This window comes from Sus scrofa, chromosome 11 (assembly GCF_054392235.1).
Source record: "Sus scrofa isolate SSC_HxYL_T2T_F1_AM1 chromosome 11, Sscrofa_HxYL_maternal_Yorkshire_Landrace_v2.0, whole genome shotgun sequence".
In the NCBI taxonomy this organism is placed as follows: Eukaryota; Metazoa; Chordata; class Mammalia; order Artiodactyla; family Suidae; genus Sus; species Sus scrofa.
The window spans coordinates 2,975,605-2,991,148 of NC_139393.1; the positions used below are offsets into that span (position 1 = coordinate 2,975,605).

General features: G+C 47.2%; 1 protein-coding gene across 5 annotated transcripts in view; it reads left to right on the forward strand.

The window, feature by feature from the left end:
• SGCG (sarcoglycan gamma) overlaps positions 1 to 15,544 on the forward strand; it is a 69,827-nt gene that overhangs the window by 17,173 nt on the left and 37,110 nt on the right. The window contains 1 exon segment of one of the 5 annotated variants that reach the window (NM_001445437.1): positions 5,973 to 6,177. The exons of 3 other annotated variants lie outside the window; for them this stretch is intronic. The gene's annotated coding sequence lies outside the window, so the exon portion shown is untranslated. 5 annotated transcript variants of the gene reach the window in all.

Consider the following 15,544-nt stretch of genomic DNA (forward strand, 5'->3'; position numbering starts at 1 on the left):
AAAGAAAGGCAACAATCATATTCACTGTAGTATCAAAATGAATAAAATACTTGGGAATAAATTTAACCAAGCAGGTGAAAGATACGTACACTGAAAACTATAAGACTTGAGTGAAAGAAATTAAAGTCATAAATGGAAGATATCCCATGTTCATGGATCAGAAGAAGAAATATTCTGAAAGTAGCCATACTACCCAAAGCTATCTATGGAGTCAGTGCAACCCCTAACAAAATTCCAATGGCATTTTTCACAGAAAAAAAAAATCCTAAAATTTATGTGAAACCACAAAAGACCCTGAATAGCAAACTCTTGAGAAAGAAGAGCAAAGATGTAGGCATCGTACTTCCAGACTTCAAAGTATACTACAAAGCCATGGTAATCAAAAAAGTATGGTATTGGCATAAAAATAGGCACATAGAACAATGGAACAGAATATGCGAGCCCAAAAATAAACTCTGAAATAGTCAACTAATATATGACAAGGGGGCCAAGAGTACTCAGTGGGGAAAGGATAATCTTTTCAATTAATGGTGTTGGAAAAACTGGAAACCACACACTAAAAAATTACACCCTCACAAAGTTAACTCAAAGTGAATTTAAGACTTAATTATAAGACCTGAAACAGGAGTTCCTGTCATGGCATAGTGGAAACTAATCCAACTAGGAACCACAAGGTTATGGGTTCCATTCCTGATCTTGCTCAGTGGATCAAGGATCTGGTGTTGCCGTGAGCTGTGGTGTAGGTTGCAGACACAGCTCAGATCCCGCCTTGCTGTGGCTGTGGCATAGGCTGGCAGCTATAGCTCCTATTTGATCCCTAGCCTGGGAACCTCCATATGCCACAAGTGCGGCCCTAAAAAGCAAAAAAGAAAATAAGTGCCTGGCAATGATTTTTTTGGAAATGACACCAAGAGCACAAGCAACAAAAACAAAAATAAACAAATGAGACTACCTCAAACAAAAACTTCTGCAGAATGAAACAGCAAAATGAAAAGTCTGTCTACTGAATTGAAAGAAAATATTTGTAAACCATCAGTCTGATAAAGGGTTAATATCCAAAATACATAACGAACTCAAATGCAAAAAACACCAAACAATATGATTTTAAAAGGGGCCAGGGAACTAAGTAGATATTTTTCCAAAGAAGACGGGCAGATGGACAGGATGCACAGAAGGGCTCTCCACATCACTAACCATCAAGGACATGCAGCTCGAAACTGCAGTGAGACCTCAGCTCGCAAGTGTCAGAATGGCTTCTATTAAAAAGACAAGACATAACAAGCGTTGGTGAGGGTTTGCAGAAACTGGGACTCTTGTGCACTCTTGGTAGGAACATAAATTGGTGTAACCACTATGGAAAAGCAAAATAAGGGTTTCTGTAAAAGTAGCACTCTCGTATAATCCAGCAATCCTGCTTCCAGGTGTACCTACAAAGGACATGGAACAGGACATCAAAGAGATAGTGTCTGCACCCCTATGGTCACTGCAGTTTCATTCACAACAGACAAGCTATGGAAGCAACCTAGGCATCCAGTTAATCCACTCCCCCCGGCAAGACATGAGTGAAAGTTATGGAGAGAGCCCAGGAATGTTAGCACAATCAAAGGACCCTTCTCAAGTGTTTCTTCTGTAAATGACCATGTTCCCCAATTTTCAACGCCTGACATCCTCTCCAAGTCCCTGGGCATAGATCTTCGTATTTCTCCATCTCCAGACTTCCAGTATTCTCCTTTCCACTTCCACTCTTCACTTCCAATTTTATTTTATGTCGCTTTTCTTTCTTTACGTAACTCCTGCCGTCATCTACCCTCTAAGCCTTGATCAGAAACTTCTGACTAAGGCCAAGGGACTTTAGGAGCATCCGTGAACTTTAACTTGTCTTCTTACTGGACAATGGCTACTTTGCGATAAGAGTAACTGCACTTACATACTATAAAGGTGCGTTATCTTCTCCTTGACCACATCAGATTTGTGAAACGCCGGGTGAATGGGAGAGGAAATAAATGGAGAATACTAACTTGCTCAAAGGTCCCCGCACCTCTCTCTAAGTAGTGACGTACCTCGCTCACTAAAAGTTAGACGTCACATCAGACCAGCGTTACACTTCCCTGCAGGCTCTCTCAGTGATGGATGTTCGCGGACCAAGGACGGCAGGTTAGCCTGAAATTATTTCCATCCAGAATTTAATGCTAAATGAAGCAGCCACTTCTAGAGCTAAATCATTAAATTTTCAGATGTGAAAGGCCTCAGACGATCTACTTCTGAAAGGTCCTTTTTGAACAATTCTTTGTGGGCTCCATCGAAGCCGGGGGCTCAGTGGGGGGAGGAGGACAGGAGATGATTCAGGAAGTGACATGCCATCTGTGCGGGAGGCTCTCAAGGGTCGGGAGGCTGGAAGAAAGGCCATCCTGTCCAACGGGTGTTTTTCCCAGACATGCGGCACAAGCTTGAGCACGTGACAGGGAGAGAAGGCAGGAAATAAAAGAAACACCCCTGAGAAAATAACGGAGGTAGACGGGAGTCATGCAAGAGAGTCATGACGCAACCGTGATACAGACTGTCGAAGTGACAGGAAGGCGGTGCATTTCAAAAAGAGAAATGGGAGTTCCCGTCGTGGCGCAGTGGTTAACGAATCCGACTAGGAACCATGAGGTTGCGGGTTCGGTCCCTGCCCTTGCTCAGTGGGTTAACGATCCGGCGTTGCCGTGAGCTGTGGTGTTGGTCGCAGACGCGGCTCGGATCCCTCGTTGCTGTGGCTCTGGCGTAGGCCGGTGGCTACAGCTCCGATTCAACCCCTAGCCTGGGAACCTCCATATGCCACGGGTGCGGCCCAAGAAATAGCAACAACAACAACAAAAAGACAAAAAGACAAAAAAAAAAAAAAAAAAAGAGAGAAATGGAGTCCAGACAATATGTCAGTAACAGCTGGGAGACACCGAGGATACACTGAGGAGGGCAAATTCAGCCGCAATTTCTTATGTTACAGCAGAGGGAAAAATGGTTGTCAGAAGCCCTGACAACAGAACGCGACAGGAAAGACATCGCGTCAGGATGAAGCAGTGACAGTGTTTGGAGGACTGTTGGAAAAAGGGGCTTCCATTCAGAACGGATCCCAGCAGCGTGGAGAGGCAGCGAGGGCAGAATTAACCCTGGTCTCTGAGACGAAACAGCCGTAAAAATGTCAACACTGTTCTTTGCGTTTTAATTTTTTAAACCAACGCGGTCAAAATCCTAGGAGATGGAGGAGGTGACAGTTGTCACACAGAATGTGAATGTGCTCTTTTGATCGTGTGAAAGTTTAGGGCAAGTGATGGAGGCCGGGGAGAGAAGGGGCAGGCGTCCAAGGGCAGAAGGACGGGCAGGCCCTCTGTCGTTAGGGCCCAAGAAACAGATGTGCACATGGACTGTTAATTTCACAGGTCACCATCTGTTTTGAAGAAGTGTCGCTTTAATTGAAGGGGCAGATAATTCACGTGGCTTTCGAAAAGCTTTAAAGTTTATCCCTTACAAAAGAATTTAGTTTAATTTTTCATTTCCTTTGCTCTGAGAGCCACACTCTTATTGCTGTTATACTGACCCCTTCTGGATAGTTCTTGTAATGTCATCCTGATCATCTGTTGTTGTTTTTTTAATATTATTATACATTGTGGACCTAATATCATAAAAAAACAGAGTCTGACCTGACTGTTCAAAGTTCAGTTCATTGAGGGTTCACCGTAAGCACATTCTGAGCAGGGCATCCATGGTCCTGTAGAAAGAACAGGTATAGAAACTGGAATGGCATGGTACATACAAATAATTATGTTTTAAAATGCATATGGAAGGCTGGCTTTTAAAGGGTAGATAGTAGCTCGCCCGCAGCAAAAGACACAGCCAGGCACCCAGCAGCACTGTGACTCCCAGCAGAGCCCAGAGGACAGGGACAGGCGAGATGGACAGGGCTGGATTATAAAGGTATGTGCACCTGCCCAGAACCTGGCACCACGTCCTGAGGGGCCTGAAGCAGGAGAGGGGTGAGGACAGAATCACTTGTTCTCAGCGTTTCCCTGGCAGTCCGGGAGTGTGAGATGGAGCACACAGGTACCTGGAGGCAGGGAGGTGGTGCCCGCTACACGCAGGCCAGGCCTGGTGGTCAGTCCCCCAGGCAGAGGGGCCCTGGGGGTGGGTAGGAGGCAGAGTGCGAGGCACTGGGAAGTAGCGAGGGGTTCCAGGTCCGTCTGCCCGACCCTGCGGAGGACGGAGTCACAGCCAAGAGAGGAGCGATGGCCAGAAGAGCAGGGGCGGGAGGTTTTGTCAAAGGCGCTCACAGCTGCAGTCAGGGGATAAAGTGCCAGCAGCTGTTAAACTGGGGCTACTGTATGTTCAGCCACACCTGCCGGGCCCTGAACACGATCTGCTGCGTGTCACGAGTTGCCCGCCTCTGGAGGGCGACCCCTTGAAGCGTCTCTTCCGAAACCTCCACTTCCGCATCTCAGTCCCTTCTCTCCAGGCCCTGGGCAGCGCTAACCTCCTGCACCCTCCCTTACAGCTGGTGGAGGGTTAGACTTGTTTTCTTTGAAGCCTCTTAAAGCTTTAAACTGGTATGATTCTGTGGAAAACAGATGAGATGTGAGTTACAGACCTAAATTTGACCTGCATTAGACTCTTTGAAGATCTTGTTTCAATAATCTCAATTATCCTAGAGAATGAAAGGATTTTTTTTGCTTGAAGTCATTCTCCAGCAGAACTAAAAGTGGCAGTTGATAGGGTCCAGTGAATGTGGGAACGTGAATGCAGATCAGATATACAGCCTGACTGATGGCCTTACAAAGCAGAGCCCCCACGGCTGAAAAGTTTGTCGCTAAAAACCAGTTTACTGACTGCTGACAAGTCCCACAGTAAGTAACTTTTAAGTGTGGCCTTTCAACCAGAATATTGAGTTAGGAGTTTTCAAACACACGAAGATACAAAAATATATCTCATCGCTGTTAAATACAATAGATATTTTTGTTAAGAATTGGTAGCTGTGCCCTAATTTTGTGTCTAACTGAATTGCCATGAAAGGAAAGAAAGTAATGAGCAGAAAATTTTTGAAAGAGTTTTAAATGCCTTATAAATAAATGTACGATTAGTCAAAGCTGTTACCAGCTTTTAATTTAAGGCCTGCAGCTGTTGGTGTAAGAAGCATCACATTTCAAAAGAAGTTAGAGCATAAAATAAAGAGAATCAAAGAAAAGGCCTCCTAAGAAGAAAAGAAAATAAAAAATTCAACATGCGGGTGATCATTACATTGCTTCTTTCTCATCATCAGGGCTTAGTGCTAAAATATGAATTTCAAATATATGATTTAGTCAGTTTTAATTCTTGGTGCAAAGCAGGCTTTGTAAAAATAATGCAAAATAAAAGATTATTTGAAAGTTCGATTTTCTTTAGTCCTCATAAAAATGGAATGATCCGATTGTTCTTTTTAAATGAAGACAGCATCGTATCACCTTGGGACACTTACATAGTTTGTTAAAATACGAATGTAGTTTACTTAGAACATGTCTCTAATACTTTAACACGCAGCATTGACCTTCTCTTTACTGTGATGATGGTTATTTAAGATTTTCTCAAATATTTAAGTTTTTTCACTTAAAAAGAGGCCTAGGGAAAGTGCTTTTCAAAGAGTGACTGCTTGAGAATATTCTGTTTATTTGGATAAGAGCATTTAATACTAGTGAAGTCACAAGTGCTAAATGTTGCCTGTGAATTCGAAGTGATTTTTTATGAGATTTTTGTTGACGTTGGATTCTGCTGGGAACTCATCTCAGACGTTTTTGCTGCTCCTTTAAGGCAAAGTTCACTTTAGGAATTAACCGTTGCGTAAGACTGTCATGATTCAGGGTTTAACTTGGTTTTGTGGAAATTTTTTTCTTCTTGGCGCACACAGAGCTGTGTCCCGGAATTGGTGCCCAAACAATTTTAAGTGTGGTGTGAGCTGTTTGTGTCACGGAGTAAAATTAGATGTGCCTGTGGCTTCACAGGAGGATGAAACCTGAGACCAGGCCAGGCCGGGGGCCTTTTCTTCCAGGCTGGTTGGTGAACTTGAACCATCCCCTGTCCCTCACCGAGTCCCAGGACAGCTTGAAACGCTGTCTCAGAAGGATCTGGAGCCAGGGCAGCTGAGTCACCAGCGTGCTTTGGACAACCGCTGCGGTAAGTGGTCGGATCTGACTGGGATTTTGCATAACGATGCCCTTCAGCTTAAACAACCAAGCGCTGTGGGGCTTCTTGATTTTGTTTCCCTTCACAGACGACGTACTAGAAGGCAAATGCAAGAGGCCGAAGCGCCTTAGCTCTCGGGTTACGTAGTGAGTCCCAGCAGAATGTAGGCAGCTTCTCGTTTCGGCTTTTGCTGTCCGGTTGTTCCGACTGCTCGCGGGCAGCGTGTCTTTAGCCTGACGGCGTCCTTTGTGTGGTTTTTGTCGGTGAAGGACCAGGATCGTGTTTCTGTACTCGCGGCCTTGCCGTTGCGGCGCTGGGGTTCGGGCCGAGACGGTGTCTGTCATCTGTACGATCACCGGCTTGCAATCCTGCTCGTGAGCCGCTGACGGTGGAAGTACCCTTGCTTTCCTCCTTGTCCGCAGTTTTGTTGCCGACATTGAGAGCAGTAAGATTAAGGAGAACAGAAGTCCAGGTAGTTGGGTCAGGTGGGAATAAGCAAAACGGAGCACAATGCCCCCTTCAGCTGCCCCGCTCTCCGTGGATGAGGCAGAGAGGAGTGTTCACCTCCCCAAATCCAGAAGGAATAACGAACGTGTTGCTCAAAATGTGTATCACAAAGGAAAATGAACAGAGCACAAGGTGAATGCGTGCTGCCCGTCAGCCTGCGACGGCGTCTATTCCCCCTGGTGGGTGTGCTGAGTTATGGGAGGGAGGCCCCAGAAGACGGGTGATGAAGAAGGGCCTCAGGAAAAGCAGGAAGATTGAACTCAGCTGCTGGTGGATTTGCCAGCAGGATGGGGTGACTCACTAACCAGTGCAAAATGGCCTGCAGAACGCACTCTCTTTGTATTTTGCCTGTTTTCTTGGAAGTGTTTGATAGCGGGGGGTGCAAAGACGTTCACACACTGCCTACTGGTGGAGTTGGTCTTAGTCTGCAGCTTCTAGAATTTATCTAGGGTTTCTTTCAAAGGCAGGTGAAAAGTTGTATTTTAATATATTTAAGTATCAAACCCCAAGGGCTCACATGGAGTTCCCGTCTCGGTGCAGCGGAAGCAAATCCAATGAGGAACCATGAGGGTGTAGGTTGGATCCCTGGCCTCGCTCAATGCATTAAGGATCCAGCGTTGCCATGAATTCTGGTGTAGGTCACAGACGTGGCTTGCATCTGGCGTGGCTGTGGCTGTGGTGTAGGCCAGCAGCTGTGGTTCTGATTAGACCCCCAAGCTGGGAACCTCCATATGCCACAGGCGTGGCCCTAAAAAGCAAAAAATTATTAATAAAAATAAAAAACAAAGGCTCACAGATACAAGTTTCCCAAAGATGCTAGCCAAGCTTGCAGGTGAAATGTTGAAAATAACACTGTTCTATATTGTCCTTTCAAAAATATACACTCAAGGAGTTCCCATCGTGGCTCAGTGGTTAACGACTAGGAACCATGAGGTTGCGGGTTCGATCCCTGGAGTCACTCAGTGGGTTAAGGATCCCACGTTGCTATGGCTGTGGTGTAGGCTGGCAGCTACAGCTCCGATTGGACCCCTAGCCTGGGAACCTTCATATGCCGCGGGTGCAGCCCTAGAAAAGGCAAAAAGACAAATATATATGTATATATATATATATATATACACACACACACACATACACACTCAATCATTAAACCAAAGTGCTATTATATTGACTATGGACATCAAATTATAATTATAAATTGTGAATGGGTGCCCAGTTTGTTTTATTTTACACAGTTCTCTCTCTATCCTCATGAGCTTTGTAGCATTCCTCACCCACTTTATTTGCCTTTTCAGACTCCGAGTTCACTTTTAATTTTTCATGTTATTATGCCTTAGGGAATTGTGGGACGATAGATGCAGGAGTGCTTAGTGATGGTGGGTTTGCCGGAGCCTCAAGACTGCGCTCTGCGTCCCCCCGAGTCTGAGTCCTCCTGACCGGGGTGCAGCTGGTGTGTGGTGCAGCTGGTGAAGGAAGTGGCGTTCCCACAGCTGTGTCCTCCCAAGGCACCTGTGCTTCACCCTCAAGCCTTAGGGATGGGTCGAGTCGTGGGGAAGGTCACTCTGGTTGCCATGGAGACTGGAGAAGGGGCGTGGAAAGGGGAGAAAGGAGCCGGGAAAAGTCGAAAGACGGCCTCAGCTCAGGCCTGGAAAGCAGATCCCAGCGGAGAACCAGCAAGAAGTAGTAGCTGTGGAGACAGGACTTAAAACCCAGCCGCACTTGTTTAACTCTATTTTAAACATTCTCAGTGAGTTGTCTTTTTTTATTAAAGTGCAGTTGATTGGCAATGCTGTGCCAGTTTCTGCTGTCTCGCAGTGACCCAGGCATACATATACATACATTTATTTTTCTCATGTTACCTTCCATCATGGGCTATCCCAAGAGATGGATAGAGTTCCCTGTGCTGGACAGTAGGTCTCAGTCCTGCTCAGCCGTAAAAGAGAATGAATGACATTTGCAGCAACGTGGATGCAACCAGAGATGCTCATACTAGATTATGCAAGTCGGAAAGAGAAAGACAAACACTGATATCACGTACACGCGGCACCTCAGTGAGTTTTACATGTGCGATTTCTCTGGAAAACCACACTTTTTTTTTTTTTTCGTCTTTTGTCTTTTCAGGGCCGCACCCACAGCATATGGTGGTTCCCAGACTAGGGGTCTAATCAGAGCTGTAGCTGCCGGCCTACGCCACAGCCACAGCAGCACCAGATCCGAGCCGCATCTGTGACCTACACCACAGCTCACGGCCACACCGAATCCTTAACCCACTAAGCGAGGCCAGGGATCGAACCCGCAACCTCATGGTTCCTAGTCGGATTTGTTTCCACTGCACCACGACGGGAACTCCTGAAAAACCACCCTGTTGGTGAAGAAGCAGGGGTTCAGAGTTGAGGCTGTGGGGCCAGACTGCCACTTTCTCGCTGGTGTGATTCACTGCTCTCAGCCGAAGTTGCCTCGTGTCTCAACCCGGGGGTAATCGCAGTCTGTGCCCCCCCAGGTTATAAGGAGCACGGGATTTGGTCCATGCGGAGAGCTCCTGTCGTCTTGGTGAAGAGTAGCCCTCCTCCTTGTCCCCACCACCATGAGTAATTAGAAACCTGCAGCCTTGTCTCATCCCTGTGGCCGGGGAGCTCAGGGAGGAAGCTCGGAAGGGTAAGATCAGGCTCTAACCTGCGGCTCCCGGACCCGGAAGGGCCACCACAAGCCCTCTTCTAGGCTGGGGCGGCGAGTGTTCTTCGCCTGCAACAGGGCTGCCCGGGGGCTCCGTGGGTCCAGAAGGCACCCCAAACCCACGCCTCTCTCACCAGCTGAGAGTCCCCGGGGGGGCCTTGAGTGCTTATAAAGGGCAAACGTCAGATGATGGCTTAGTTTTCCTGTGAACGTTTTCCTTTCATAACACGTCCTAGAGCTTAATGAAAACTTTGTCTCAGATATTCTAAAACGTTCGTCTTGGTGAAGCATAGCGTGCTGCTCCCACACCGGGAACGCGTTTGACCGTGCGTTTCTCACAAGACTTGCAAATCGCTTTAAAATCCTGGCATGCCCATCCTGCAGACAAGGCGACTGTGAGGGCAGACGTGAAGCGCCCCCCGAAGTCCTCTGAAACTTCAAACGAACTGTCCAGGCTGCACCCCGCAGTTGATAGAACCTTAGTCATGTCTCCCTCCGACTGGCTTTCTGCCTGACATCTTTCAGAGACTTGCAACTAAAAAGATGCTCAGCTCGGATGATAAATTTAAATGACTTTTTAAAGCGTGTCCTTCATTTCGTGTGCCTATTCTTCAGAGTTAGAATTTCCTTAAATGCTATTTTTAGGGCCTAGGCCAATGGGGGTTTTGAAGGGAGGGAGTCAGACATGTCTTGCCTGGAAATAGCAGCTTTGGTATAAAAGTCACATGACTTAATGAAGTAGGTGACAGAGGGCGTTCCCCTCTGTTTGTGTAATTTTAATATAAGACTCTTCTCAGCTCCGCCTTACCCGATTAATAAGGTTGAACCAAAGGGTCTTGTCCGTGCAGGATCATCCCGGTGCCCCCCACAGCGCTGGGGCGTTAACTGGCTGCTTGGCACACGTCTCTGGGGAGTTGCCCACGTCTGGACCAGCATCCGCACTCAGCCTCCTCCCCTGCCTGGCAGGTGCCTCTTGAGAACGTTTTCTTCCTAAGTCAGTTGCAAGAGTATCTTCCTCGCAGGCTCTGCTTCTAGGGAACCTGACCTAAGGCGGGTACAGCTGCCGTGTTCTCCCCAGGACCCCGTCCCTGAATCTCATCACGTTCAAGGTCCCTGTCTTTCCCACAGCGCTTAGGCAGACGGGGGTGAGAGTGAGAAGAATTGTAACCCAAGGGCTCTATTTCACGTGTTTTTGTACGAGCACACATGGCAAGTGCATGTGTTTTAAAGGCATCATTTATATAATGATTTTAGTAGATTGAAATGTGCGTCTCCTTTGGCTCTGTTGCTGCTACTTTATGTTTCTTCTGACTTAGTCTGAGTCGTAGCTAGAGTAATCGTTTCCAGGACTTGGTTGAGATGTGTCACCATCAGATTCTAGAAGAACATTTTCTTTGAAATGCTAACATGATCTGGCTTCAAAGTCCAAAGACCATGAATTTTACACTAAGTATACAACAGCAGCAAGGAAAATGCCTACTCTGTGCTAAGTATTCCTTTTATTCAAGGAGCAGTGCATTTTCCAGTTGCAGCTTTAATGACAATTTTAGATATGTGAGATATGTAAATATATTTGGGTTGCATCACAGCAGTCAGAATGTTAACTGGACTCTGTGTGAAGACTGGATGTCCACTGATAATAAACTGACTTTGTTTGAAAGAATAATGGAAATCAGAGGCCCGGCAATGATAGCCAAATCCGGGTTCTTGTTCACGGCAGTCCAAGAACGAACTTGGCAAACACACAGGCAGCAAGCAAGCAAGCAAGGTCTTTATTAAAGGAAAGCAGACGGCTCCCAGGGCTGTGGGGAGGGGAGAAGAGCCCCCTTCTCTATTGTCCTTGAGGGATTTTCCTCTTAAAGGTGAGGAAAGGCTCCAGAAAGATGTGGTCTACTCCCATTGGCCTTGCTCAGTTACCTTCGTCAGTCCTTGTCCAGTAGGGGCTTTAGGGGTGGAAACGTCCCCAAAGTTTTCTGGTTTCTTCGTCCTTGTCTTTCCTTGGATGAGGTCGCCATTCCTCCCACTCCTTTTCTGTCCGTTGAGGAGTAGGCTAGAGACTCGCATTTCCTACAGAAACAAAGCCTCTGGGGAATGCACGTTTTCCATAATAAAAGAAGGCCTGTGGAGGTGGTACTCCCTGCAGCCCTTAAGCCGCAGATGTTAATCAGTATCCACATCAAAAGACAGTGTCCGAGCCCAGGCTCCTCCACTCACTACCTGAGCTAGTAGTCTGTCTCAGTCACCTTATGAAGCTTCTCATTCTCATGACGTTCAATATATGCAATTCACCCAAAAATATGTACATTCCACCTATTATGAAAAAGATGCCAGCAGGTACAGGAGTTAGATGGCTCTTAAAAACTCTGAGAATCTCATTCACAGCTTTGTAGGACTCTTTTTATTTATTTATTTTATTTATTTATTTTTTTTTTTTTTTTGCTATTTCTTGGGCCGCTCCCGAGGCATATGGAGGTTCCCAGGCTAGGGGTCGAATTGGAGCTGTAGCTACGCCAGAGCCACAGCAACTCGGGATCCAAGCCGCGTCTGCGACCTACACCACAGCTCATGGCAACGCTGGATCGTTAACCCACTGAGCAAGGCCAGGGATCGAACCCGCCACCTCATGGTTCTTAGTCGGATTCGTTAACCACTGCACCACGACGGGAACTCCACGTAGGACTCTTTTTAAAAGAAAGGTGTTACATCATTCTTGATATTAGAAAAACTTTTATAAGTTATGGTGCCAATAAACAGCCCTGTGAAGTCTTCACGTGTTAAATTTTTTTAACAACTGACTAATTAAAAGCTGTATTTGGTGATATTTTTTGTTTAGACAGCTTTCAAAAAATATTATGCAACCAAATATTCTGCACATTTGCAAGCACTTTGTAATTTGACGGAATACAAAATCAACCACAAAAACTTTTTTAAAGGAGAACCATGCAGTGTTTTCTAAAAGTCTGCATGTTAAAGAAACCCTTTTCCCCATCAAAAAATGGGTAGAAGACCTAAATAGACATTTCTCTGAAGAAGATGCACAGGTGGCTGAGGGGCACGTGACAAGATGTTCAGCATCGCTAGTGAGAAACGCACAACCTGAAAGCGGAGAGTTAAGTTTTACGTGGGGCAAAGTGAGGCCTTAAGCCCCAGAGACAGTATCCCAGAGTTTTCACAGCCCGCAGGTCTCACCAGGACTCACGGGCTCTCTCTCCAAGCCCTTGGAGACACCTTCACACGTGCCGGTGACATTCTGTATCCTTACCTACAGACCGGGCTGAAATACCCCCCAGGGAGGAAAAGGGGGACTTTCAGGGTGTGATAAAGCTGAGGGGAGGTGCCTGCAGCGCAGGCACATTTGACAGAAGTTTGTGGCTGGTCTCCCGAAGGTCATTGCCGGTCACGAGGAGCAGGCATCACCCTAGAGGGTTGTAGTGTTTTTCTCGATATGAGCGGATTCAAGAACGGGGCACACAAAATCTTCTGAAAATACCCGACTCTCTGAAGGCCTGTCCTCCCAGTGTTCCCGGAGCACAGAGGGCCGCCCTCCTGGTCTCCAGCCTGAGCCCCACCCAGGGAGTGCCACGGGTTGGCAGGGCAGTGGCTCGTGTTCTCCTCCACGTAGAGGCTGATGTCACGGGCCGAGCTTGAGTTCACAGAGCCAGAGTAAGACGTCACCTCCCACCCGTCAGGCTGGCTCTCATCAAAAATCTGTAAATAATAAGTGATGGAGAGAACGTGGAGAAAAGGGCAGGTATATATTTTAATAAGTGTTTCAATATTCTGGTCCCTTTCACCCAACATCTGAGCCTCAGCGTGTCCCTAGGGAATTTCTCTACTTTTCGAACAGTCGATTCGGTAATACTGTAATAATCCAGCGAGTGAGTGCCTCAGATGCTTACCCGTCATTCATCCCGTTTCCCGGTGGTCAGCGTTACAGATAAGGCCACAGTACATATAACTCGTCATTTTCGTCCCTAATTCACCTCTGGACTGAGTTTCTAGAACTGAAGCTGCTGTGTGTTGTGAGGTTCTTGGGGGACAGCGACGAATACTTTCCAGAGGGCTGGTGTCAGTCCTCCCTTCGCGCACGAGAAGAGCTCCGTGCCCGCGTGGCACACGCTTCGCCGTGCTGCCCACCACCAGGTCTGGAGCCTCCCTTCATCCTGGAACTCGAGTCTGCTGGCACTTGGTGGTGAGGCGGAACCCTTTACCGTGTGTCCTCGTTGTTTGCGTTTCTTGAATGTATGAGCCTGGGTGGGCTCGAGTTGTCTTGGGTTATTTCCGTTTCTGAGGCTATTAACCTGTCTTCAAGGCAAGCCTCGCCCCCGTTTGTTGTCTGTGACGTGTCTTTCTCTTGGGTGTGCTGTTTGTCTTGGCTACTGGGGCGAGCTCCTCGCCTGCTGCTCTTTGTTTTCCTAAATGTTGGCACCACTTGGAAGTGATGTGAAATGAACTATGATGCAAACAGAGAGGCAGGAAGTAAGTACCTTGGGAATTAACTCTTGAGTGTGGGGACGAGCTGTTTCTTAGAAAAAAGAGAATGGAGGGAAACTCATCCAGGGATGCCCCGTGCCAGCATGACCTAGTCAGTTTTAACTTCGTAAGCATATGTCAGAGATACGGAAGCAACCTAAACGTCCATCGACAGAGGGATGGATAAGGAAGATGTGCTACACTGATACAGTGGCATACTGCTCTGCCATAAAAAAGAATGAAGCCATGCCAATTGCAGCAAGCTGGGTGGACCTAGAGATTGTCATACTAAGTGAAGTCAGACAGTGAAAGACACATGTCATCTGATTTCACTTCTACGTGGAATCTAAAATATAATACATATGAATTTATTTGCAAAACAGTAACAAATGCATAGACGACAAATATGGTTACCAAAAGGGAGGGGTAGGATAAATTAAGAGTTTGGAATTAGCAGGTACAAAAAACTATATATAAAACAAACAACAAGGGCATACTAACTATATTCATAATCTTGTAATAACCTATCATGATAAAGAACACACACACCCACGTCTGTGTATGTATAACTGAGTCACTTTGCTGCACACCTGAAACTAACACAGCATTGTAAATCAGCTACACTTGAGTTTTATAGGTAGATATTTAAGAGATACATATGTGTCTAAGAGCGACCCGTGTACACTGGACGTCTCTTATTTCTCACATTCATCCACCTGTCCCTTCTTGTCCTGGCGTCCGCATGCTCTGTGTCGATGTGTTGGCCGTCACTCTCTCTCTTCTTTGTGGCCGTACGTAGCGCACAACTGCACTCTACATCCCGCAGGGCAGCCCCGCTCCTCACACAGTCACTTGTTTGGCGCGTGTTTACTCACTGCCCCTTACATGCACCTGTCATACTGGTCACCGTGCGTCGTCACGCGCCTGCGATTGACGTCTCGCCTGAGTTGCCTTGTCTTTTTGGTGGATGATGTAACACAATGGTACTAGTTACATAGTGAAAAATCCCGCTTCTTGAATATAGAGCTAGGCAACTAAGAAAGGCAGTTGTTGAAACTGAAAAATAATTTTCCTAACGTTTTCAAAGGGACGTGATGGATGCTGCTGTCAGCGGTGTGGTGAGCCCACGGTCAGCATGCAGCGTGGCCTGGCAGGACCTTCCTCGGGGGGCCGTAGGCGTGTGGATCGCAGCTCCCTCAGTGTTTGCTTCAAGTTCTTCTTTGGTTTTTATCACCTGTTTACAGATGAACAGGTGTGGGTATGGACATGGGTGTGTCAGGTGTGTTTGGGCGATGCGTACCAGTCCAGCCTGTTGGTGCCCTCCCAGGGAACTTGGTTTACGTCTCTAGTCTGACCGCAGTGCCCTGTCATAATGTGCCCTGTCCTTACGGGGGCTCAGATACAACACAAACGTCAGGTGGTTCCTATCCTTGGCTCCTGCCCCAGGAAAATGCCTGGTTTTCATCCTCTTTGGGGAGAGGAGGGGTCCGGGTGTGGTGATGGCTGTATCAGGCTGGAAACGAGCAGTGCCAGCTCTAGGGTCACCGAGAGAGCTGTAGCACCAATAGTCCCCTCGACTGTCTCCCCAGCAAGCTTCCCCGGTGGTCCTCGGAATCCTGCTCCTTCCTCTCACGCCCTTTACTGAATCTGTGAGCGCCCAGGGCTCAGCACCGCTCCCTTAGGTGCCAGGCGGGAAGTGCCGGCCCGG